The sequence below is a fragment of the Bos indicus genome, chromosome 26, assembly GCF_029378745.1.
Source record: "Bos indicus isolate NIAB-ARS_2022 breed Sahiwal x Tharparkar chromosome 26, NIAB-ARS_B.indTharparkar_mat_pri_1.0, whole genome shotgun sequence".
Classification (NCBI taxonomy): domain Eukaryota; kingdom Metazoa; phylum Chordata; class Mammalia; order Artiodactyla; family Bovidae; genus Bos; species Bos indicus.
Window position 1 is genome coordinate 30,243,459 of NC_091785.1, and position 6,138 is coordinate 30,249,596.

Sequence of the window (6,138 nt, forward strand, 5' to 3'; positions counted from 1 at the left end):
GAAAAACAGGTTTGTCCTTTAAAAATGACAACAGCAGTGGACTCTCAGTGGCAGGTGAAATTTGAAAAAGGATTAGTAAGGGATTACCTAAGAGAAAAAGGACAGGTGTATCTAGGGTGTTCCAGTTGGAGGGGGCACTTTAGCTTTTGAATGACACCCTTAAAATCACCCCTTCACATTTCAGTTCCATTTGTACCCGTGGACTTTGGCAACACCAGTGGTGGTGAGTCTGGACTCATCTTTAAAAAGGACAAAAGACAGAATAAATACTGAAGTTTCCCTCCATTATTTGAAGGGAAAATATAAAGAGTATATATTGAGCTTTTTAGCGGAGTATGTATGTAGCTAATGAGAAGGCAGGAAGCCCACAACTCAGAGCTCTCTGTCCTGCTTGAACCCTGAATCTCTACTTCAGAAGCCTGGGAACAGGTAAAAAAGAATCTTAACTCTCTGAGGAGAGTGGCTAGGGACTCAGGGCCAGAATTTCTACAAGCAAGCTGATCACAGGGCACTATGGCTAGATGTGACTGTCTGACCTATATCTATTTGATAGGTGAAGAAACTTAGAAATGCAATGACCTGCCCAAGATCATGATTGGTCAGTGACAAAGTCATAAGTGGAATTCAGGGAGTCAGGTCATTTTTGTGCAATCCGCCTTTCTCTTTGGCATGAGTAATCCTATCTTACAAGGCTTGGTTAAGGGCTCAAAGCCAGAAGGCTGAGAACAAGAGGGTCTGAGCTCGTGTGCTGGACTCCTTGGGGAGCTCTAGGTCAGACAGGACTGTAGCCCCACCTGTATGATTTTTTGCTGCCAAGCTTTGGGAGAGGAAGCTCTACAGGCCCATCTGGGAGAGGTAGAAGCTATGAAACAACAGCTACGTTGTAGCTCAGATGGTAAAGAATCTGCAACGCAGGAGACCAGGGTTTGATCCCTGGGTCGGGAAGATCCCCTGGAGGTGGAAATGGCAACCCATGCCAGTATTCTTGCCTGGAGAATCCCATGGACAGAGGAGCCTGGCAGGCTACAGTCCGTGGGGTGGTAAGAGTTGGACACAACTTAGCAACTAAACCACCACTTATTGGATGTTTCCTCCATACTAGGCATTGGGCACTTTACAGGCATTATCTCATTTGAGCCTCACAATGAACTTGTGAGGTAAGTATAATTTGTCAGTTCCATCTGCAGATGAAAAACTGAGATTCAGAGAGGTTATGTAACTTGCCCAAACATATATATGAGAAAATGACAGAAACAGAATTCGAACCCATCTCTACTTAGCATTAAACCCCAGGCTTTTAACCCGTGTGATGTGTCACTTCTCACAGGCAGATTATAGTCTGAGTTCCTCAAGTCATAGTTGAAATTTGGGTGCCTGCTGAATTCAGATACACACAGGAAATAAAATTTGATGCCTGCTAGCTCTGCTGCATCAGGGTGGAGGTGGTAGACGGAAGACTGGTGCCTTTGGAGGGCACCAAGCTCCTTGGAAATGGTGCTGGGGCCCCCGGTGTGGCTCTGGAGACATGATGCTGGCTGCACACTCCAGTGCTTGGCAGCTGGAATGTGGCCTGGAAGCAGACCCTTGGGTAAGTGAAGTTTGTCACATGTCTCTACCACTTTCTGCTCAGGGGTTACATACCCTAAGCCAAACCCCACTCCCCCTCCTTTGCCTTCCAGCATATTAGGTCTCTTCTATCAGTGATTCTCAAGTCCAGTTGCACAGAAGCATATTAGGTCCCTTCTATCAGTGTATCAGTGATTCTCAAGTCCAGTTGCACAGAAGAATCACCTAGGAAACCTTTTAAATTATTGGTATCTGAACCCCATTTCCAGAGACCTAATTTAGTTGACTAGGTTAAGCTCTCCAGTTAAGTTGCTGGATAAAACACAAGACACTCAGTTAAAGTTGAATTTCAGATGAACAACAAATAGCATAAGCATGTCCCCCAAACTGGAGCTTCCCAGGCAGCACTAGTGGTAAAGAACCCATCCTGCATCACCAATGCAGGAGATGTAAGAGATGCGGGTTCCATCAGGAAGATGCCCTGGAGAAGGGCGTGGCAACCTACACCAGTATTCTTGCCTAGAGAATCCCATGGACAGAGGAGCCACAGTCCATAGGGTCGCAAAGAGTCAGACATGACCAATCGACTTCGCACACACACACACACACACACACACTTGTCCCCCAAGTTGCATGGGTCATACTTATACTAAAATATCATTTGCTGTTTATCTGAAATTCAAATTAAAATGTGCATACCTGTGTTTTCATTGCATAAATCTGGCAATTCTATCTCCAGGTCATTCTAAGGCACAAGCCCAGGCTGAGAACCTCTTCCCTACGTGACCAACAATCCTTCTAAGTGCACTTGCATATTGCATTCAGCTTTGCAACCTCTGGGGTGGGTGGCCAATATATGTTTTCTTAGGACCTTCTGTGGCATGGTGTCTGTCCTCTAGCCCAGCAGTGAGGCTAATTGTGGAAAAGGGTGGACAGATCATGAGAAGTTAGCTTGGCCGCCAGTGGAAGCTTGACAATGTCTGATAAACAACACTAAAGGTGCTGCCTGCACCTGATTTGATCCAGAACAAAGTTCCTAGTAATTGAACAACGTGTGTGTGGTGTTTTGGGGGGAAGGGCGTGCCACATGGAATGTGGGATCTTAACTCCCGAATGAGGGATGGAACCTGCGCCTCCTGCATTGGAAGTGTGCAGTCTTGGCCCCTGGACCACTGGAGAAGTCCCTGAACAAGGTGTATTGCACAGTTGTTTTATGAGTGATTGTTGCTCAGTCATGTCCGACTCTTTGCGATCCCATGGACTGTAACCTGCCAGGCTCCTTTGTCCACGGAATTCTATTTTATTATTTTATGCAAGGCACTTACTAGGCACTGCAGGGGAGGCCGTGGAAGCTGTGGAAGAACTCACAGCGTAGGAAGGGAGAATCCAGGTTTCCTTTCCTGGAGAAATGTTCAGTCTATAATGAGGATTTGCCACAAGCGCCCTTGTTACGTACATAAACCCAGCTAGTGAGACTGCATAAACTCATACCCAACCCACGTGCCTGGACAGAACTGGATGAAGGTAAGTGGGTTATAAACAGGAAGAAGGAGCATCCTGCTGCGTTCGTCGGCTGGAGACCAGCGAGCACCCTAGCCCTGGCACTTGCTCGCTGTGCCATCTGAGACAAAGCACTCATTTTCTCTCAGCCTCCGTTTCTTCATCTGTAAAATGGGAGTGATGACAATAGCTTTTGGAGTTGTTTTGAGGATGAAATAAAATAAAATTAAAAATTACGCATGGAGAACAGGGCTTGAAGCATTCCGTGAATACTAGCTATTATACTTACGGTGTCTCTAACAAAATACAGAACCACATTACATGTATGTACAGTGCACTTAAAAGCGCTCACATCCAAAGTATGAAAAACTAACAGGATGAGCAGACATGCCCTTAACATTCAGACTAAGATCTGACAGAGTCCAGTTCTCCCAGTGAACCAGGAAATGGAGAAAAATGTCCAAATTCTAGCCTCTGTATTTGGGATTTTCTACTCAATTTTACATTAACAATGATGCAATTAAGAATCAAAAGTCTAGGGCAGATTCTTGTGACTATATGCCAACATGTTATTCTCATGTGCCTGCCTGTCTGGGATGGGTGTTTTTAGGGTGTAGTTATATGGAAATAGCCTCTGATTACGTTTCTGACTTTTCCAGGTAACTTGTAATTTTAGACAGTTGTTTTGACGTGACTCTTTGGCAGGCTACACACGACTGTGAGATTTTTTAGAACTCTATGAATTAGAATAACATGAAATTTTTTTTAAATTTAAGTATTCGGATACATAATGTAGTGTGCCTTACTACGTGGAACCACACAAAAGGTCAGTGTATGCAAATGAAAGTCAATTTCCCACATAAGCAAGAGAGAAAGGGTTTCCAGTGAAGGCAAACTCTTCCATAGTCTCTCACGATATTTCTATGATGCATAACAGAATGTAACAGCCCTGCTGTATGAATCTCTGTTACTCTGGCTCCAGCTTGGAGTTTGCCTTTCATTTCCTGAAAAGCATGGGAGTAAAGGGTTTTTGTGTGCCTGATTGTGCCTATATGTATACCTGCATGCACACCCACTGGTCCTATGTCATGTGTATACCTGGATAAGAAATAAGTCCTGGGAGGGTGGGAGTTTGGACTCTTTGCTCACTGCTGTGTCCCGACACCTTGGAGAAGACTGATGTGTGGGAGACTATGTCTTTTGATGGAATGAAGTCATCTCTATGTCTAGTACATGCTCACATGTCTGTTATCCCTGATAAATACACACACTTCAGTGCCCATCAGCCTTTTCACCCAAGAGAATTGAGCTCTTGGTTAGGAAGGGGAGAGTGCAAACTGCAGGCCTCAGGCAGGAGAGATGAAAAAAGAAGGGAGGGAAAGAAAAGGTTTCAGAGGGGAGAAGAGCATGGGTGGTGGACAGGCATCCAGGCAAAAGGTCAGAAACTAGAAACAGCACCATTCCAGGCTGCTTCCTTCCTGGAGATTTTGTGTAGCCCCCAATGTGGGGGCTGCTTCCCAGATTGCTGAGTCCAGTGGTTCACAGACAGGGCTCCTGTTCCCCCAGACCTCTTTGAAGACAGGAATGGGTCTCTTCCAAGTGTTTCTTGTTTGTTTTCCAAAAAAGAGAATCAAAGGGAGGAAAGTTTTTCCCAGACCTGAGATTGCCAGTTTCTTTACTTTTGGCTAGAATTTTACCAGCTCAGTGTGGTCATCTGCTTCTCTCAAGTTGATCCCAAACCCCCATGGACAGTGACATTCCTATCTGTGATTACTGAACATGGAGGAGATGAATTGAGGATGCTTTTCAGACTGGGGGAGAGAGGTCGACTGAATGCCAATGGCACTCTCCCATTGTAGGGGAGAACCCTGACCCTGCAGATGGTGAGATTATTTCTCCAAAATGACAGAGCCATGCAATGGCCCCGAAGTCTCACATCTTTTTGCCATTGTTTCTGTTTTCCCTGAAAATCTTCCAGGACTCTCTTAGCCCATGACTATCCTGACATGTGCACAATACTTCACAGTTTCCAAAGTTCCTTTATAGATACCCCTTCAGCAAGGCAAAAATTGTTCTTCCCACTTTGCAGATGAGAAGACTGAGGCTTTGAGTGACTTATATAATCAACCAGCTCATCATTAGGGGGAAGCTCCTTTGCCACCTGCATACTGCTTTCCCCTTCCATCTCCTAAAGCCTAACATTTCACCATTAGAGCTGTATTCCTTTAGCTTAAGGCATTGGTCATCTTTTAATTCCAAATGTCTCTGGAAATGATCATATTTGAGCTGGTGTCAGTCACTGGTACCTTAAAGTACCTGAATTTGGAATCTTTGTTAATTCGTTTTAAAAAATATGGAGACACTAAAGAAAATAGATTGCTGTAGGAATGCCCTCCACCCCCAGCATACATGAGAGAATAAGAAGGTGTGACGAAAGTAAGGTCTGTATGATTCTCACTTTGGTCGCAGGACACTGACTTCATTGCCTGGTGATTCTGGAAGATTCTCCTTTAGAGGCAATTTATTGTTTTGGAGACTCATCTTGTCCCCAGATATGTACAACAGTAAGAACGGGGAAAAGGTGGCTGGGCCACTGCACTTTTGGGGAAGGGAATTTCCACCATCTGGCTCAATGGGTTTCTGGCTACTCTACAGAGGCAGCATTTTGATATTTAAACTTTAATGTGAATGACTCAGGAATAGTTTTGCAGTGTTCAATGCCTCTTCTTACCATGCTGGAGCAAGGAAGCCAGGAAAGGCCAGCACCAAGGTTCAGCCAGGCAAGGAAAGGTCATTCATCTCTTTGACCTTCATGGCCTAAGCCTCTCTTCTGGGCCATGCTTGTGCCATGCTAGGTGCTAGGGGCTGGGGATGGTGGGGGAGCAAGTCATGCTCCCTACCCATGATGAGCTCATAGTCTAGCAAACCCTTTAAGAACTGGGCATTGCATGGGAGAAGCCCAGGAGCTGCCTGAGACAGGAAGGGCCTGTCAACCTCAGAGGTCCAGGAGAAGGGAGGGCAGAGTCCAGAAGAGCAGAGATAATGCCTAGGAGTAGATGACATCCGGGTGAG